The 12,866-nt window shown below is 48.4% G+C and overlaps 3 non-coding genes across 3 annotated transcripts; 1 reads left to right on the forward strand and 2 right to left on the reverse strand.

The window, feature by feature from the left end:
- The first annotated feature begins 1,424 nt into the window (after window positions 1-1,424).
- TRNAC-GCA (transfer RNA cysteine (anticodon GCA)) lies at window positions 1,425-1,496 on the forward strand. The gene has a single exon. It is a non-coding gene; the product is annotated as a tRNA-Cys (tRNA).
- A 3,294-nt stretch (window positions 1,497-4,790) lies between these two features.
- TRNAC-GCA (transfer RNA cysteine (anticodon GCA)) lies at window positions 4,791-4,863 on the reverse strand. Its single transcript has one exon. It is a non-coding gene; the product is annotated as a tRNA-Cys (tRNA).
- A 3,723-nt stretch (window positions 4,864-8,586) lies between these two features.
- Window positions 8,587-8,658, reverse strand: TRNAC-GCA (transfer RNA cysteine (anticodon GCA)). Its single transcript has one exon. It is a non-coding gene; the product is annotated as a tRNA-Cys (tRNA).
- Between the last annotated feature and the right edge of the window lie 4,208 nt (window positions 8,659-12,866).

The following is a 12,866-nucleotide window of genomic DNA, read 5'->3' on the forward strand; positions in this document are numbered from 1 at the left end:
TCCAGGGGAAACATCCACAGAGGAAGGGATCCCTGGTCACAGCCCAGGAGGTAGTAGAGGCCTGAGTCTGGTGCTCAAAGAGCCAGTCCTTATATCTGGTCCCAAGTCATCCAGCTGTGCTGAGCTGATGGTGGGGGGCCAGCATGGTGCCATGACCTCTCTGGTGAGGCATCTTCCCTTAAAGCCAAGGAGTAAGGGATGAGAAGAGCAAGGGGAGCAGAGGAAGCAATGTAAGGCAGCCCAGAGAACCCCATTGTGCTGAGGATGAGCATCAGAGTGAGACCAGGGGGAGTGGGGCTGGTGAAGGAAAACCTGAGTGGGAGGGAAGAAAAGAGGGAAGATTCCAGCTCTAAATGATGATTTGTGCCCCCCCACGGAGACTGAGGAGGTGGCAGTGCTGTGGGCAGGGAAGAATTCCAGAAGTCTCTGGAGAAGGACAGAGTAAGTTCAGAGTCAGACAGGGGTCTGTCTGGATGAGGTTAGTCAGTCAGTTCCCCTTAGTTCACCAGAGATGAGGAGTTGCAGTGCACGATGGCCCACAGGTGACATGGGGCCCATCAGCAACACCCAAACCGATAAGGGGGCATAGTTCGGGGGCAGAGCATCTGACCACATATCAGGTAGTCCTGGTTCAAGTCTATGTGTCACCTGTTGGCCCTTCCTTTTGTCCTGACCACATGTTTGCAATCACCCTGTCCTGTGTCTGGGCTCCAATGACCATAAATCTCTCATTCCCACTTCACTGCCTTTCCATGCATCACACCCTCTCTTCAGGTTATGTCTTCCGTCCCACACATGGAAGCATGCAACAAACAGAATAAGGGGACAAAAGAAGATAGATGAAGGGGTAGTTCATCTCCTGCCCAGTTTAGCGCAAAGAGGCCTTTAATCATAAATGTGGATTCTAGGGGTAACTTGGTCATTAAACCAAGTGTGTTTTGTTTGGGCATGATTTTAATTGCTGTCATTTTTTCCCCAGATCTATACCATGTAGGGCAAAAAGTAAATCGATAGCTCCAAAATCATCAAGAGCTTGTCAGAAGCTCCCGTCGTCCCTTGTCCCCTTCCCAGAGAGTCTGGTTTAGGGGCCCCAAGAACCTTGACTTTTCCCAGCCCTCCCCAACCCTAACTTCAGAGGGTCTGTTGAGCAGCCAGTTCTGAGCCCTGCTCTTTCTAAATGAGTCCAGAGGATGTTCAAGCTGCAAACCTCAATGTTTTCAAGGCCGGGGCCTACGGCTAGGGGCTCAGGGGAGGAAGAACGCTAGTTCTAAGTAGAGGTAAGAGGCAAGGGTGGGCATAGCAGGTGGGGCATGCTTACAGGGCTGTAGGACGGCAGAGCACTACCAAGAACACATCACAAGGTGGAGACGGTCAGGGTGTGGCTCCGCAGGATTAGAGTGCTTATTAGACATGCATACACAAGTGGGGGTATAGCTCAGGGGTAGAGCATTTGACTGCAGATCAAGAGGTCCCTGGTTCAAATCCAGGTGCCCCCTATTTTGCCAGCTTTTACCCCCTATAACAGCTGTTGTGCCCCCGACATTGAAACCTCTATGAGGAAAGAAGAGATGGCCCAGGACCCCTCGGTTTCACCTCCTGTGTTTCTCAGACTCAAGTGGGCTCCGCCACCCAACCCCACGGTGCTGTGCTGGTCAGGCCCTCTCTGGTGGCTGCAGGTAGGGCTTTGTGTTATTCTTTGACTGCCCAGTACCTGAACCCCAAACCAAAATAGTGAGTCTTGGTGGAAAGCCCAGCTCTGCAACCTGCTGTACCAAACAGATGTGCCAAATACTGTCAACCCCTATCCCCCTGACTGCTGGCGGGGGGCCCAGCTCAGACTTTCTGGAGTGAGCTTCATTCCAGGACCTAGGGCTCGGCGCAGCTGTTGGTTCATCCAGCGCCCCCTGGGGGCCACAGTGCCTCCTGCCCCGCATGCTACTCCGCGGTGGCTCTGGCTGGGATTCGGGCCACTGGGGTCCCTTGGAGCCTGACTCTCCCACCGTCCCTCCAGGGCCATGGGCTCCTGACAGCCTGCCAGGGACTGTCTGGTCTGTTTCCATCAGACAGAGGCACATTCTGGGTTTGCACCTGGGTGTGTGACTAGTATGGGAACTGGTACCCAGAGTAATTTGCAAGCAAGAGATCCTCAGAAAAAAGCAGATATGTGGGGATCGGGGGTTAACTGCCAGATCTCGTTGTACTGAAGGCAGGAAAAGTCCCGGTTGGTCCCTCCTGGCTAGGAAGCTAGCAGACCAGGGTTAACAGATGCATTGTTGCCTGCAGTCAGCTGAAATCAAGTGCCCACAAAGAGCAAGAGCCCCGGTGGCTGACTCTAACTCCCCAGGAATAACTAGATCATACTACATCCAGTTCTCAGAAGGACACACGGGGCTTCCGACGACCGTGCCGAGAAAATCTGCCCAAGGCACCACGTGGCAGAGCCGAACACCAGAGGCAAACTTTGATCCAGCCGTTGCTAAATTCCCTGAAGTGCTTGGTCTCTTGGGTGAATGTTGGGGCATTTATCAGGGAAGAACAGTCCTCCCAAAATTATAAAGGAGATTTATGAGAGGATATGGAGAAATCAATCCCAACTCCAAATGCCACCAATCGCCACGGATTTCCTCTTATATCTGGACTGATGGAACAGCTCACAGAGGGTCCAGCACCCCTGCCCCTGCCCACTGAATGCAGAAGCTTCGTGTTATTCTTTGACTGCCCAGTACCTGAACCCCAAACCAAAATAGTGAGTCTTGGTGGAAAGCCCAGCTCTGCAACCTGCTGTACCAAACAGATGTGCCAAATACTGTCAACCCCTATCCCCCTGACTGCTGGCGGGGGGCCCAGCTCAGACTTTTCACTGTGGAAACTGAAAACACCCAGGGGGGCTTGCTTTCCTGTCCATCAGAATCTTTGCACTTTGGAATCCAAATAGCCTGTGGCTCCAGGAGGGGACAGTGTGGGGTCCCCTCCCAGGGAGAGGCAGGTGTGGTCTGACTGTCCTAGGCGGTGGCTCAGCCAGCAAAGTCAGAGTCTCCAGGCCAGTTCAGAAGGTTTTTAGGCTTTGGTACCCCGAACAGGCAGCCTTAAAGCCCATCCCTGCCCCCTCCAGATGTGCAAAGCCCCAGACATGAGGCCTTTCAAGGCAGATGGGGCTGCTTAGCGGGACGGTGACGTTAGCTTTCCTGACCAGATGTCTCCCCCAGGCTCAGCCCCGGGATTCGGCCTTGGGATGAAGAAGGGGAAAAAGAAGAACCATCCAGCCAGTGGTCGAACAGGTGAAGCTGAGGGAGAGGGGAGCAGTGGTTAGAACAAACGAGCCCAGGAGAGGTGGAGTGAAGAGGGAAGGCGGGGGAGGCAAGAAAGTGTACCAGCGAGAGACAGAAGGAGGGGAGGGACTGGGCAGGGCAGAGGGGGCTTCAGGGCACTCAAATGAGGGTCAGTGGGAAAGGGGAGGGAGCTTATGGCCAGGAGAGGGTGAGTCAGCCGGGACATGGGGCCGGCAGAAATAAACAGAAACTACTGGGTCCTGGGGGAGGAGGGTCCCTCCCTGGGGGAGGTCACAACCATGAAATGATGTCAATTAGGAAACAATGTGAAGTAAGCTCTGGGTCCGGGGGAAAAGATCTGACCGCGGGTCGGGAGGGCCACAGTTCAGATTCCTAGGCTGCTGTGAGCTCATCCTGTTTAGTCCTAGATGTGGGGTGGACATCATTCGGATCATTATTTGGGAAGGCCTATCTCCTCCAGCCCAGGCCAGCCTCAGCTACGGGGGGAAGGAAGCAGCTGAAGGCAGTGGACCCCGTCGCGTCTTGTCCCAGGTTAGGGAAGTGGAAAGAACCCAAGACCAGTCACGTGGGATCTGGCCCCAACCCTATGATTAATCAGGTGTGTGCGCTTGGGCACATCTCTTAATTATGGCCTCTTTTCAAGCCTGTAACATGGGGCACCAAACTAAATTGGTGGTTTCCAATCCTGACTTTCCACTGGGATCATCCCATGAGCTTGTTAAAAATAGAGTCCCTTGGCCCTGCGCCCAATTATGCTGATCCAGGCAGTCTGACCTGGAGCCTGTGAGCTGTATTTCCATGAAAGCACACGCCATGGCTCTTACCATCTCACACGCCAGGTGCTGTGATGGGCCATCCAGCTGGGGACCCTTGGCCTTAGAGAAGTCCAGAGCCCTCCACTGACACAGCCCTGCTTTGACACTGACGTCCTTGGCCAAGGACGGCTGGCGTAGGCAGAGGATGGTGCAGAAGGGGATGGTGGGCAGGAATGCCTTCCACCTGAAGCAGAGCAGGTCTCGGGGACTGACAAGACATGAGGGGGTAGGTCAGTGTCTGAAGGAGTTCTGGAATTAATGACAGAGGCCAGAGGTCTTCCTGTCAGAGTGAGGTGAGCTTTTAAGGACAGATGTTGCTTACCTGCTCTTGATTTTTGGAATGCGACTCCAGCTTCCTTTCCCTCACTGGAGCCCGTGATTCTACACCAAGGACAGAGAGAAAAGAGGCCCCGGAAGGTCTCTCTTCTTCAGCGTTTCCCTCCCTGGAGTCAGTCCCACAGCACCAAGCACAGTCCTGCTCTTCCCTGGGGGCGTGGGTCTGTGAGTCCTGAGCAGGCCTCAGGGGGAGCTCTACAACCTGAGTCAGGGAGCCTCAAGCCAGAGCCTCTGGCGGGCGGCCAGCATGCTGGGTTCAGAAAACTAAGCAGCTACCCTACTGCAGGGCTCCTGCTGGCTCAGCTACTCCTGTAGGACAGGGAACCCACTTGTGATTAAAAGTTAAAGAAGGTGGCACCTGGATTTGAACCAGGGACCTCTGTGATCTGCAGTCAAATGCTCTGCCCCTGAGCTATACCCCCCCAGCTAAGAAGATGGTATAAGTAACACCTTTTACCTGTGTTGCTACATCAGGATTCAGTTTTGCTGGTTGGAATGTCCTGGCCAGCTCTGCTTCTCTCAGCTCTGGCCTTCCTCCTGCAGGAACCCAGCCCTTCCTCTTCCTGTGTCTCTACTATATGCACCCGGCTGAGGATGCGCCTGGTCGTGCTCGCACTCTCTCCCTCTCTCAAATAAATAAATAAAATCTTAAAAAAAAAAAAAAGAATATCCATGATAATTTGTCAAGTGAAAAAGCAGGTTACAAAACTGTGGGTCTGAATGAAATTGTTGATGATCTCAGCTTTTTTCTGTGCTTTTATTTATCTTTCAAGTTTTCCATGTTGAGTTTGTGGCCTTTGTAAAAAAAAAAAAAAAAAGTTACTTAGGAAAAATTATACTCTAGGAGAGTTCCACTCCTGGGAATTTATCCCTCAGAATTACTCATGTGAGTGCACAAAGACGCGATAGGTGGAGACTCGTTGCAGCTTTTACCTTTTTTGTTAGAAATAAATTGGAAACCACCTAACTCTCCTCTGACAGGGAATAGGTTACAAAGCAGTCAGAGGATAGGATATGATGCAACAGAAAAAGATTAACACAGGTCCAGAGTACGATGATGAGAAGACTCTTAAACAATATCATTAAGGGCAAAAAGCAAATTGTGTGGCATGTGTATGATATGAACTCATTTGGACTTTTAAAAAGATACCAGGTATATATATTATTACATAATAAGGGGCGCCTCGGTGGCTCAGTTGGTTAAGCGTCTGCCTTCGGCTCAGGTCATGATCTCGGGGTGCTGGGATGGAGGCCGTTGTAGGGCTCCCTGCTCAGGGGGAAGTCTGCCTCTCCCTCTCCCTCTGCCCCTCCCCCCCGTTCATGCTCTGTCTCTGTCTCTCTCTCTCTCTGCAATAAATAAATAAAATCTGTTTAAAAAAGATTATATACACATACAAAGGTGTTTACATATAAACACATATTAAATTTTTATATATATAAAACAATTTTTTGAGAGAGAGAGGTGGGGAGGGGCACAGGGAGAGGAAGAGGGAATCTCAAGCCGACTCCACGCTGAGCCCGGAGCCTGACACAGGGCTTGATTCCCCCCACCCAGAGATCGCGAACTGAGCCGAAACCAAGTCGGACACCCAACCAACTGTGCCACCCAGGCGCCCCTAAAAATATAAATTTAAATATACATTTTTATATTTATTTATATGTTATATACTATAGATAACATATCTATAAAATATATATATCATCTCCTATGGGAGAAAATAAACCAGACAGCTACTGCCAACGAGGGGGTGGGGGATTCTTTTATTTTCCGATTTACACACGTAATAACCCAAATGTCTACACACTCCAGCCTTGCAGGTACTGAGTGGTTAAAAATAACTGAGAGATGGGGCGCCTGGGTGCCTCAGTCATTAAGCGTCTGCCTTCAGCTCAGGTCATGATCCCAGGGTCCTGGGATCGAGCCCTGCATCGGGCTCCCTGCTCGGCGGGAAGCCTGCTTCTCCCTCTTTCACTCCCCTTGCTTGTGTTCCCTCTCTCACTGTGTCTCTCTCTATCAAATAAATAAAATCTTTAAAAAAAAAAAAAAAGAACTGAGAGAAAGCACTACGAATATTCTTTACTTTCCTGCCTTCCGCAGCTGCACGCGTCCTGATTCCTCCTCTTCCCTAGATCCCAGCCGGCCCCAAGCCCCTCCCGGTCTGTCCCTCCCCCACCACCTCTGCCCCTGGGGTGGTGACAGGCATTTGTCCTTTCTGCTGGTTTTCTGCCCCCTCCCCTCCAGCGCTGTCATCGTGGTTTCACACACCGGGCGTCCACTGTCCACCCAGCCAGGAGGCACGGTGGTTGGTGTGAGGACAAAGGGCCAGCCCACTGCCCCCTGGGGACCCCAGCACCGCCCGGCCCCTCAGCCACACACCGCCTCTTCCACGCCTGCCTTCTCCGCCCGGACCTCTCAGCCTCCCCAGAGGCCTCTCGGACTCCAGGCTCTGATGCCAAGTGTATAGGGAGGGCGCACCCGATGGGCACACAGACGGTGTAGGAGTCTGAAAATCGTGAGAGCAAAGCTCGCCTCCCAGGTCAGTGGAGACTCACAATAAAGTCAAAGGGTGACATTTCCAAAGGTAGAGAAAGGTTTTCGTATTCACACTCGGAGCAAGACAATCGAGGAAGGGACAGGCCCCGGCTCAGCGATGAAAATCGTACACACAGCCTCATTTACGCAAGCTCTCTCCCATAAGAGGGAGATGGTTAAATCAGGGGGCGGGGGCCACTAGGGAGCCCTCGGGAAGGGCAAGAAACAGACAGCTCCTGCACAAATCCGGAGGGCCCCACGGGGAGGAGGAGGACATGGACGGAGGCTGCCACCAGAAGTCATTTTCAATATCAGAAGGTGTCGTGGGAGGGCAGGGACAGGAAAGGGACAAGCCACCCGGCTCTCAGCCAAAGTTCCAAGTGTTTATGAAACTGGAAAAAAGAAGCACTGAGTCAGAAATTTGAGTCTCTCGCTAACAAAAAGGAGTCGGCTTCAATGAAAGGGAAACTCCAGAGCACATCCCTGAGGATAAAAGAAGTTTTGTTTTTTCAGGCACTCATGTTGTATGCTGATAACGGAACTCAGGATAGAGAACCTTTGCAACCCGGGGTGTCAGACGGAGAGCTCTGGGCCAGCTTACCGAGTTAGACCAAGTCTGACCATGCTGTTTCTATGCTGCTCTTTCCCGCCGTCCGGTGTAAGGGGGTTGAGGCTTCCTTGCTGTCAAATAATTTATTATGAGAACCTGTTTTTAGCCCATCAAAAGTGTAGATTTCTGGGCGCCTGAGTGGCTCAGTCGTTAAGCGTCTGCCTTCGGCTCAGGTCATGATCCCGGGGTCCTGGGATCGAGTCCCACATCGGGCTCCCTGCTCGGCGGGAAGCCTGCTCTCCCTCTCCCACTCCCACTGCTTGTGTTCCTGCTCTCGCTCTCTGTCTCTGTCAAATAAATAAATAAAATCTTTAAAAAAAAAAAGTGTAGATTTCTGTTGTTGATCAAAGCCTGGAGGGTGGGGAAATGGGAGAAAGGTCATAAAAGATGATGGGTGTAAAGCATAACAGAAATCACGGCTTGCGCTTGTGAATTCCATGCCATATCTCGGAACTCACAATGAATTCTGAGACTGTCTACCAACATGCTCAGCTGCTCCTTCTCCGAACCACAGAAAGTCATTACACACTTTAGTTTTGAGATGGGTGATATAATTCACCGGTCCCTTATGCAGAAGTTTACTTGTAAAGCTTGAATAAGATATACGATTGTCTTTAATAATTCCTCAATGTGCACTTGAACACGTGGAGAGGGGCCCACCCTCTGAGCCACAGATCCCAGCGCTTTGGCTTGGAAAGAGAAGACCCCTTCCACCCTGTTCACAGAATGCCTGAATTGAGAAGGGAGAGTATTGAGGACACAAGGCAGAGACAGTGACTGTCCCTGGAAGATACTGTTAACATCGGGTCACCGATGATGGCCACTTAGGGATGAATCCGAGGAGATCCAGAACACAAGGTGCTGGGCAGAGCGAGCAACTATGGTATTAAGCTTCAGCATTTGATGGTTTGGGTGGGGGAAAACAACTTCACATTGACATCTAATAAGGAAGAGGAAGTTATAAAAAAAAAAATGCAGCATCAATTTAAGTTAGGGATAAATAGGGGGCACCCAGATTTGAACTGGGGACCTCTTGATCTGCAGTCAAATGCTCTACCCCTGAGCTATACCCCCTCCTGCTATGGCGTGACTTAATTAATATTCTTCATCTGTGTAGCCACACCCAGACCACCTGTAAAGTGATGAGTAACCCTTCGGAAGGACCTCTCTCGGGAACCGCCGGGCCTGCTTCAGTGAAAGCTCTCCAACATGCTGCATAACAAGCAACAGGCTCCTTCCTCAAAAGCCCCACAGCCTGTGTCCTCCTGGCCTACAGCCCGTAGGAAGGTGGGAGCAGTAAAAGGGTGAGGGGGCCATCCCAGGGACAGAGTCTCAGGCCCCACACGTGGTGGGCAATCTGAAACAAGACAGTCTTGCCTAAAGACAGCACTTAGCAAGGGCTAAGCTCTTAAGGAGCAAGCGATCTGAAGACAAGAAAGAGAAAAGCAACCCCGAGCATCCACAGCCCCTGGCAGGCTGACTTGGCGTGGGCCCTGAGTGAGCACTCTTCATCTGGTCTGGAAAGCTACAGGGAGTTATTTTAATTCTTGTTGGACTCAGGTGGATGGTGCCCTGGGCTCCTGGTCAAATGAAAATCCTCCCTGAAGGAATGCACCAGGAAACAAGCTTCCTAGAACTCCCACGGGTCGGGTTTTAACAAATCTAAGTGTGCGAGAAGCAGCACAGCATGGAGACCCACAGCATAGACTCTGAAGGCAGAGAGCCTGGATCCAAGTCCTGCCCCAGCTGTGGGACCTCTGGCCGGTTACTTCCCCTCTCTGTGCCTCGATGCATACGCTGTAAAATGATAATAGCATATACTTGATGGACTGGTGGGTAGATTAAATGAGTTAATCTACATAAAACACTTGAACCAGGACTGGCACATAGGAAGCTCTATGTCACTGTTTGCTGAGAAAATTTAAAAACGCACGAGGAAACTAGCTAACATTCGTGAGAGTCGACAGAGTAGGAAACATGGGAACTGGACCTGCAAAGACTCCACCTATGACATTATTTGAATAAATCGAAGAGTATCTTAAAAGAGAGAAATGAAATCTAAACTGAGGAGCAAAAGACTCAGAAATGGTCACATATATTTGAAAAACTAATCAAGACATTCTCGAAATGAAAGATGTAATTAACTTGTTTTTACTTCTGTTTTTTTTTTTTTTAAAGATTTTATTCATTCACTTGAGACACAGAGATACAGAGAGAGAGAGAGAGAGCATGAGCAGTGGGAGAGGCAGAGGGAGAGGAAGAAGCAGACTCCCCGCCGAGTCAGGAGCCCGATGTGGGACTTGATCCCAGGACCCTGGGATCACGACCCGAGCCGAAGGCAGACGCTTAACCATCTGAGCTACCCAGGCGCCCCGGAGAAGCAGACTCCCTGCTGAGCAGGGAGTCCGATGCGGGACTCGATCCCGGGACTCCAGGATCATGACCTGAGCCGAAGGCAGTCGCTTAACCAACTGAGCCACCCAGGCGCCCTTGTTTTTACTTCTTATTGCAGTGTAATTTACACAAAGCACACAAATCTTAAATGTACAGCACAATGAATGTTGGCATATACACACACCCAAAACCACCACCCAAATCAAGACAGAAAATTTCTAGCACCTCATAGGGTTCCCTTGCACCCCTTCCCAACTGCCCCCTCTCCCCAAAGATAACCGCCATTTTGTCGCCATGGATTAGTGTTGCCTGTTCTTGGATTTATTCTTTTGAGTCTGCTTCTTTCACCCAACCTCAGGTTTCTAAGACTCATGCCTGTTTAGCCTCTGTGACAGTAATGTGTTCTTTCTGATTCCTGTTTAGCATTCCAGTGCATGACTGTACCATGATTTATTTATCTATGCTACTGCTGGTGGACATTCGGGCTGTTTCCAGTTGGGAGCTGTTAAGAGAAATGCTGGTATGAACCTTCTTACATGTACATGTGCACTCTAAAGTATATAGCTCGGGATAGATTTACCGATTAAGAGAGCATTCACATTTAAAACAAACTGAGGGTTCTAGAGGGGAGGGGGGTGGGAGGATGGGTTGGCCTGGTGGTGGGTATGGAGGAGGGCACGTTCTGCATGGAGCACTGGGTGTTGTGCACGAACAATGAATCATGGAACACTTCATCTAGAACTAATGATGTAATGTATGGGGATTAACATAAGAATAAAAAAATAAATAAATAAATAAAAAATAAAAAACAGGAAAAAAAAAAAAAAAAAGAGAGCATTCACATTTTCAACTCGTAACTGATAAATGCCAGACAGTTTTCTGAAGTGGTTATATCAAATTGTACTACCACGATGGTGTAGGAGAGTTACACTGCCCCATATCCTCACAATGCTCAGGACCATCAGTCCTCTCCATTTTAACCATCCTGGTGAGAATCTAGTGGTATCTCCTCGTGGCTCCAATTGCATGTCCCGAAAGACTAATGACGTTTGAGCATCTTCTCACATCCCGATTGGTCATTTGAGTGTCTGCTTTTGTGAAGGGCTTGTTCAAATCTCTTGTTCATCCTTCTACTGGGTTGTCTGTACTCTTCTTATTGTTTTGCCCAAGTTCATTGTGTGTTTTGGATATGAACCCTTCATCGGTGATATGTGTATATGTATCTCATGTATTGGCAAGGAAGTTTGGAGGGACCATGTAGGAGTAGAAGGTTTGGCGAAGGAAATGACCTCGTTGGGAGACAGGAGAGTGAAGAGCTCTGCCATTCATTGACTAGAAGTTGGTATACTGACTGCCACTTTTATCAGCGAAAATCGTGGATTTTTCCACTGACCCAGCTCAGTCCTGCTAAACTCACTTACTCTCTCTGTGTAAGTTGTATTGTCTTAGAAAAGTTTCCATGCCATCTGAATATTACATTTTATTGGCACAAAGTCATTCATAATATAATCCCATGATCTTTTTAATGTCTTTGGAAATTGTAGTAAGGTATCCTTTCAAATATCTCTTTTATTGGTTATTAGTGTTTTCTCTTCTTCCTTTGTCAGTCTTGTCTGGGTCAACATTTTTTACTATTTGTTTCAAAGAACAACTTTTGCTTCATTGGTCCTATCTCTCATGTATTTGTTTTCTATTTAATCAATTTATGCTTTCATTAATTCATCTTTATTACTTTCTTCTTTATTTTTCCTTTGGCTTTATTGTCCCTTTCATTTTTTAAAATTTTTTCCTTCTTAGAGAGGGTGGGGCGGGTGCAGAGGGAAACCGAGAGGGAATCCCAAGCAGACTCCATGCCCACCTAGCATGTGAGTTCAACACGGGGCTCGATCTCACAACCCCAAGATCATGACCTGAGCTGAAATCAGGAGTCAGTCACTCAACCGACTGAGCCACTCAGGCGCCGCTTTACTGTTCCTTTTATACCTTTTTTGGGATAGATGCAGAGCTAGTTAATTTTCACCTTGTCTCTTCATAATGCTGTGGATGCAAGAATTGCCCCTCTGCACACTGCTATGGTTGCAACTGACAAGTTTCAATATCTGGTATTTTCATCATCATGTAGTTCAAATATTTTCTAACTTCTAACTCAATTGCAATTTCCCTTTTGGCCCCTGGATTATTTAGAAGTATAATTTTTAATTTCTAAGAAGGTGGGAATTTTCTAATGATTTGTTAGGTTTTCTTGTTATTTATTGTTACTTGAATTTTAATTTAATTTGGTCAGGATACATACTCATTGTGATTGAGATACTTTGGAATTTAAGACTTGCTTTACACTCAGAATATGGTCAATTTGTGTGAATGTTCCGTGAGTGAGTGGGGGAAAAAATGCATGTTCTCTAACTGCTGAATGTAAGGTTCTTTATGTGTTAATTAGGTCCTATTTGTTAATCATGTTGTTCAAGTCTTTTATATCCTTCTGATATTATCTCTGCTGTCCTATCAATTCACAAAAGAGGGTTTTAAAGATCTCTCGCACGCTTGGAGGGTCGTCCATTTCTCCTTTATAATCTGTGAATTTCTGCTTCTTATGTTTTGAGGCTTTGTTTCTAAGTGCATCAAATTTAGAATTGTGGTACTTAACTGGTGAGTTGAACATTTTATCAATACAAAATGACCATCTTTATCCCTGGTAATGATTTTTGCCTCAGCAACTATTTTGTCCGGTATTAATATAGCTACAAGACATATAGTTGTCATAGTTACATCTCTTTCTGTCCTTTTGTTTTCAATATATTTATATCCTTATGTTTTCTACCTATCTCTTGTGACCATCCTATAGTTGTTGTTGTTTTTCATCCAGTTACATTCTCTGTCTTTTTACTGTG

This window comes from Leptonychotes weddellii, chromosome 12 (assembly GCF_054177405.1).
Source record: "Leptonychotes weddellii isolate Sample4059 chromosome 12, ASM5417740v2, whole genome shotgun sequence".
Lineage (NCBI taxonomy): Eukaryota > Metazoa > Chordata > Mammalia > Carnivora > Phocidae > Leptonychotes > Leptonychotes weddellii.